The 7,613-nt window shown below is 37.9% G+C and overlaps 1 protein-coding gene across 1 annotated transcript in view; it reads right to left on the bottom strand.

The window, feature by feature from the left end:
• Nucleotides 1-7,613, bottom strand: part of RSPO3 (R-spondin 3) — a 96,466-nt gene that overhangs the window by 12,452 nt on the left and 76,401 nt on the right. The window lies entirely within an intron of this gene.

The raw sequence follows: 7,613 nt of genomic DNA, 5'->3' as shown, positions 1-7,613 counted from the left end.
ATTCCTGGGTGTAGGGGATAGTGGGAGGGTGATATCTTGCTCTCTCTCTCTCCACTGAAAAGTACATGTGCCATATAGCAAAACTGAAAAAGAAAATGTTTTGAATAGTGTTGCATTTTGGATTTCAGACTTTTATGTTAGGAATTCTCAAACTGTATAAAAATTAGCAAAATTATCTCCTTTAAAATTTCTATCAGGGGACCAACAGTTGGCATAATGGCTATGTTGTTGGACACCCATGTAGTCGACAGGGATTTGAGTCTTGGACCCAGTGGCTTAAACACAAGCTGGGTGCATGTGTGTGCATGCTCAAGATCCTGAGAGGAGAATGGAGATGGGATTGTGGTGTGGCCATTGCCCCAGGGGGGTGATTTCTCACTTTCTGTCTCTCTGTCTTGTCTCTGTCTTTTTGGTGAGCGCACACACCCTATAGCAAAAACCTCTCCAAAAAAACAAAAACAAAAACAAAAAACAAACAAAATTTCTATCAGACACGTAATCACCAAACTTGAAGTATTGACATATAAATAATACCACCTGTAATTTTTCTTATAAAATATTTAAGCTAGAATATACAATTATTATTTAGACCATTTATCCAGTGATTCTCTTAAGAAGTCTGGAAATATTGTTTATTTAGTACTTGATCATTATTCCTTTTTAAAAATGTTTACATTCTTTTTAATAAATTAGTTTGCCTTAATTTTTGCCCATCTAAAATTTAAATGTAGCAACTTTATTTAATATATTATTAATCTCCATTGTAGTGGGAAGTAGTGCCTTATAGTGCAGATTGCTTTGAAAATTCAGTAAAATCTTTAAAGGAACTTTTTTCTGTGTGAATTTTTATTTTGTTGTTCTAAATCTTTCTGAGTTAACTATCATACTTTTTCAGCCCCAATAACACATATTCAAGTAACGCAATAAAGAACATTTAGATTTGTTGATATACAATTTACCTCAGAAAATCAGGAAATGGTTGTGTCTCTATTTGAATTTAGGTAACTTTTTTTTATTTTGAGAGGTTTTTGCTATAGGGCATGTGCGCTTGCCAGACAGAGAGAGACAGAGAGACAGAAAGCGAGAAATCACCCCCCTCCCCAGGGGAGATGGCTATGCCACAATCCCTTCTCCTTCGTTCTCCTCTCGGGATCTTGGGCATGCACTCACATGCGCCCGGCGTGAGTTTTAAGCCACCGGGTCCAGGACACGAACCACAGTCGACTACATGGGAGTCCAGCGATATAGCCATTACGCTAACTGCTGGTCCCAATTTAGGTAACATTTTAAAATTTATTTTGTCTTTATATATTTCTCTCAAGAGAGAGAATAGTGATAGTGAATTTTCATGTGGTGTTTAGAATAAAATTAACATTTGAATGTTCCCTGTTTTTCTTTAGTTAGGTATAGAGGCTCATCATTTATTTTTTCATGCTTGAAATACATAGAGTCTGTTTATGGTAAATATCTACCAAATACTACCAAATCTCTCTCTCTCTGTTTTTCTTTTTCTTTTCTTTTCTTTCTTCTTTTTTTTTTTAATCACTAAGCCAAGAGCATTGTCTTCATCTTAGATGAAATATCACTTTCCAATTAACAAGAAAGTCCTTCTTTTCAAAAGGCTGAACAGAATGCTACTTGAAAATTCATTCCAGCTGGTTAAATTGAAGAACTGAAAGAATTCCAAAGAAAGAATATTCTCTGGGCATTTATCATTTGATTTTCATTTGGATAAATTTCCATTTGCTCCAAAAAATTGTCTCAGAATTTTGTTCTTTTGAGACAGAAAAAGAAGTGTTGATAGCCATGTTTGACTGTGCTGTACTCCTTCCCTTACCCAAACTGTCTACTGTTTTTATTGACAGGAGGGATGGCCTCATAACTTGCTGACATGTTTGCAATGATTGATTATACCAGAAACCTTAATAGTATTCTACTCTCTTTCATCATTTTATGCACTGGTTGACTTTGCTGTCTAATTCTCATTCTACCACAGCCCACTATTTCTTTTCTTTGAAGTTTTTTAGTGTCCTATGGGGAAAAAATGTAATTCTAATCTGGAATTGCATCACAGGGAGAAAACAAGTACAGAGTCTCTCTATTTAGTGTGTGACTCCATGCTAGTTTAGCTAAAAAAATACCACAAAAGTTTAAAGCGATCATTGAATGTTGTCAGCTATTTATTAACCAGCGATGTTAAGCTAATTGTTAAATGCACCTTCAAACACATCCTCGAATATTTTCGCTTTGCTTCACTATTTTCTTTTCCTTTGTTGCAAACCCTTTCTCAAACTATTGATTTCTTGATTAGCTTGAAAAACATAGAAAACATCATTCAACATCTATATATTAAAATCTGTAATACATCAATTTTATTTGTAATGTAGATAAGATATTAAGGGGCATATTTTACCTATACCAGATAATGCAGATTGTCATAAGTACTTTTTGTCCTGTTCTATTTGCTGGGAAAATATCTGTTCTTAATTTGAAATACTTTTCATACGTATTTGCAAATTAGTAAGACAATATTCCTTGTAATTACTTCAATAATAATGGTTACATATACTTAAGTGGAATATAACTGATTTAAATTCTTTGCATTTTATTGGCCATTGGATTTTCACTAATCTAGAAATATCCATCCTGTAATTAAGCAATATCACACTTCACAGCTTTTCACTGCGCTTCCTCTGTCATTATATTATGTGTTAAGGGTGAGGGAGGCTTGCAAAACTAGACACATGTGCAACAAATGTGTATGTTTGTGTGTGCGTGTATGTATGTATGTATGTATATACATATGCACATATTTATTTTTAGGTCTTTCCACCACAGATGGAAAAGTTCTATTTTTTGGTGGATTTAAAAATATCAATTCCAAGAAAGCCTGTTTTCCAATTTAATTTTTAATAGTGCTGACAGGTGATTCATCTTCTTATAAGAGTCCTTCAGAGACATCACCCTTTCAATTAAGAGGCTTCTTGTGGTTATACGACTTTCAACTTTTTCTTATCAACCATATTTTCCATATGTTAAATGAACACTTATACTTTCTACTTTTTTCTTTTTTTCTTGGAGAGGTTTTCACTATAGGGCACATGCGCGCGCCAGACAGACAGAGAGAGACATAGAGACAGAAAGCGAGAAATCACCCCCTAGGGGGGATGGTCATGTCGCAATCCCTTCTCCTCCATTCTCCTCTCGGGATCTTGGGCATGCACACACACGCGCCTGGCGTGAGTTTTAAGCCACCGGGTCCGGGACGCGAACCGCGGTTGACTATGTGGGTGTCCAGCGACATAGCCATTACGCTAACTGCTGGTTCCTTGCTTTTTTCTTTTCTTTTTTTTTTTGAGAGATTTTCGCTATAGGGCGCGTGCGCTCACCAGACAGACAGAGAGAGACATAGAGATAGAAAGCGAAAAATAACTCCCCAGGGGGGATGGTCATGCTGCAATCCCTTCTCCTCCATTCTCCTCTTGGGATCTTGGGCACACACACACACGTGCCCGGCGTGAATTTTAAGCCACCGGATCTGGGACACGAACCATGGTTGACTACATGGGAGTCCAGCGACATAGCCATTACGCTAACTACTGGTTCCCCCCCTGCTTTTTTCTTTACAAATTTTCAAAATGTGGTAAAAAAATAGAATAAGCCTCTCGCATAAGCATCTGATTAATGTAGACGAAATCAAAGAATTATTGTCTTTTCCTTTGCTGCTGGCTTCACCTTTATATGTGAACTTTGCCACCCAACAGTGACATTATCAATAGCAGCTCAACTTCTCTCCTCTTTCTTTGCTATATAACCAGTGTATTCCCTTCTACTGTTTTGGTTGGGTCCCTATGTGCATTACAATATATTACCTTCTGAATTTTTATCTGTTTTTCTAAATCCTTTGCAATGTGTTAAGGTGACATTTGACTGTGTTTCTATTTTTCATAATATTAGAAAGAACAATTAATGTGATAGTAACTGCAAATATAATGACTTTACTTTTTATAGAAATTCAACTTTGATTTTACTATTAAAATATTAAAAAAAGGAAATACTGCTGGCCCCAAGACCTCTTTCTTTTGAAGTCATGCATGAGCAGTAATACTTAAATCTTCTATGCACTGACTTATCAGAATTTCTGTATGGGAAATCAGGATTAAAAAAAAAAATTGCTGATCCTGAGACCAGCAGATGTCGTAATAGCTATGTTGCTGGACTCCCATGTAGTTGACCGTGATTCAAGTCCTTGACCCGGTGGCTTGAACTCACACTGGGTGCATGTGCATGCATGCCCAAGATCCCAAGAGGAGAATGGAGGAGAAGGGATTGCGCTGTGGCCATCTCCTCCTGGGAGGATGGGGGGGGGGGTTCTCGCTTTCTGTCTCTCTGTATAACTGTCTTTTTGGCGAGCGCACATGCCCTATAGCAATAACCTCTCAAAAACAAAAACAAAAACAAAGACGTACCATTTAGGATTATGGAGTCCTCACCCAGTTAGCCACTTTTGTTCCAACATTGGCTTTAAATGGCCGTGGCCTGATCTAGAGAGCTACGTCACAATCTCAAGAAAATCATTCTAACTTGTCATGTTCTAGGGGGTTATCTTTGGGACCGAGTCAATGCTGAATAACTAGAGTATATCTAAATCTGTTTCAAAAAGAGGGCTTGGAGAGTCCAGGTAGCAACAGAGATATTGTAGAGGATTCTAGTCTCTTCTATTTTGAGAAATTATTTCAATTTTAGGGTATTTTGGGGATTGGAAGGCTCTACAGTTTCCCTGACATTGGAGGTGTGGGCCAGGTTCTATCTCCCAGCCTAAAGCTGAAAAACAGTAGCCTAAAAAATGTTTTTAGGATTGTTTGGAGAAAAAGAGGTGGTTAGAGACAGGGACAGAAGAAGTAATAGAAGAGGAGATAAAGGGACTTTAGATAATTGTGAAAAGTTGAAAGATGCCAAAACAACCTTTCCTTCCTTAAATTATCTTCTGTAGCAGGCATAAATGATGCTTTCTTTATTTGTGGGGTTGGGAATGTAGTGGTCTTCTAAATTCATGAAATATGACCTTGGCCCATTTTGCCCCAATCTTGGGGCTTTTGTATTCTCTTTTGAAGTGGCACTACATAGTCTCAGAAGCCAGACTTCCCCTTGGATTTTAAATGACTGTGGCTTTTGTTGTAATCCATTGAATTTTGTTCTCAGTGGAATGTCACCAAAATGTAAGACCATCGGGAAGCATGATAAAACAGCCAACCTGTGAATGTGTAGCAAGGGCAATAGATGGCATATGTAATGCAATTAATGGGGAGAGAAAGTCTAGGAAATACTTAAGCCAATAAACTAAAACATTTTTTTAAAAGTGACAGTTCTTAAAAAAATGAACCCCATTTTTAATCTCAAGGAAAACAAACACTTGTTATTTAATTATTTCAGAATCAAATAAAATGGTTCTGGAAATGAATTTTCTTTTTATAGTTTAAAGACTAGTTCTTTGATAATCCATGTTTTTGGTTTTCATTTTTTGAGCAAAGTGAAAAGTCTTGTGTACCTTAAGACATGCTAAGGTAGAAAAGAAATATATGATCAATGATTGTATCTAAGTCCTTCTCTTATTTCCAGATAATTTTTAGAAGAAAGGACAGTGTTCAGGAAATAATGAAAACATTGGGGAGGCCCAGCTGATGGTACAGTCAACAGCAAACTGAACTGTGGTACTGGAAGCCATGTGGCCACCCATGGTTTGGATTCTGGCATCTGCATGAAAACATACACGGTGAGCGTGTGAGTGACCAAGATACTGAGGAGCTAGAAGACTGGGGATAGGAAATCATGGCATGATTGAGGCCATGTTGAAAGTACTCTCTCTCATTCTCTCTCTCATGTGCATGCATGTGCTATTATGAATAAAATAAATAAACTTAAAAAATATTGGGGAAAGCAGAAGTAAGATTAATAGACTGTGTCTTTGGTATGCTAGGGATTAGGGGTAAAGGACAGAGAATCCTTCTCTTCCATTATACCTTGATCACCCTCATCAAGTACATTTTGACCCTGCAAACTTTGTTGGAAATTTTTAAGCTGCAGAGGACTAAGTTGTTAGGAATAAAATGTCTTTTTTTGCAACCTTCCTTGGGAATGAACAGGTTTGGGTGTGGCTACATGAATCTGCCCTAACAAACAGAAAGCAATGCCAAAAGATTTTTAAAAATCAGCAAATATTGGGACCAGCAGGTGGTGTGGTGGTTAAGGTGCTGGACACTCCCACATGGCTGACCACGGTTTGAATCCCAGACCTGGTGTGACTTGCTTTCTCACTCTGTCTATCTCTTTATGTCTCTCTCTGGTCAAATTGAAATAAGCGAGTGAATAAATAAAATTAAATAAATAATTCTTTAAAAAATTAGCAAATATTTTAGCTCTCATATATTCCTAAATGATGTCATAGATGTCTGTCACCATTGCTTACAACCTGGTAAGCAGTTGTCCTTTTTTTAAAGTTTATTTATTCTTCAAAAAGTGAATGACAGAGAAACAGAGAGAAAGGGATAGACAACCCCGAAAGGTCTCTACACTGTGACCCACCCCAGGCCTCCACCAGTCTGGGATCATGGACACATACATTGAGGATTTTTAGGGAGGTCTTAGTATGTAAACCCAGAGCTTTTCCATGTGGGTCAGCCTTGCAGAACACTGTGTCACTGCTGTGCCATGGTCCAGCCCCAACAGCTGTATTCTTTATATGTGTTAATATGTTTAATATCTTACAATGCATTACTATATTTACACATTTCACTGCACTTTGAAAGTACTTTGAAAATCATCTCTTGCCTGCATGCATCCTTCAAGGTGCATTGCAAAGGCTACTTCTCCATGAAGTTCTCCGGATCCTTTTCCAGCAGGTGAGGAAGACAGCAGTAAAGTCTAACTGCTATGACCTTGGACTTTAAAGTCAGAAAGATCTGAGTCTGACTTTCTGCCAAACCATTAGTCATGGTCTATCCTAGGAGATATTACTTAAACTCGCAAGACCTCATCTTTTAAAATACATGCTTTATAAAACGTGCGGCCTTAAACTTAAAAAATGTGAAATTGGTATCAGGAAATGAGCATGTAAACTTGGCTTTATTACTTAGCAGTAACTCCACCTTAAGTAAAGTACTTTCTGTGCTTGAGGTACCTATTTTATAAAATAAATCACTAATTCTGATTATTCTCTCTATTTGGGGTAGGTGAGAGAAGAAAATAACATATGAGTACCAGAAAATAGAAAGGATTGTGAAATTGTATTTCTAAAATAACAATGATAATAGTTTCTATGAAACTATAGAACAGCTGAGTGGATCAAGTCAACTTTGAAAACAGAACAGCTTTGGGAACCAGCAGTTAGCGTAATGGCTATGTCGCTGGACTCCCACGTAGTCGACCGCGGTTTGCGTCCCGGACCCGGTGGCTTAAAACTCACGCCGGGCGCGTGTGCGTGCGTGCCCATGATCCCGAGAGGAGAATGGAGGAGAAGGGATTGCGGCGTGACCATCCCCCCTGGGGGGTGATTTCTCGCTTTCTGTCTCTATGTCTCTCTCTGTCTGTCTGGCGAGCGCACGCGCCCTATAGCG

The sequence above is a fragment of the Tupaia chinensis genome, unplaced genomic scaffold (genome assembly GCF_000334495.1).
Source record: "Tupaia chinensis unplaced genomic scaffold, TupChi_1.0 Scaffold000117_1, whole genome shotgun sequence".
NCBI lineage: Eukaryota > Metazoa > Chordata > Mammalia > Scandentia > Tupaiidae > Tupaia > Tupaia belangeri.
The sequence above is the reverse complement of the archived record's forward strand: the minus strand, read 5'-3'. Positions and strand labels throughout refer to the sequence as shown.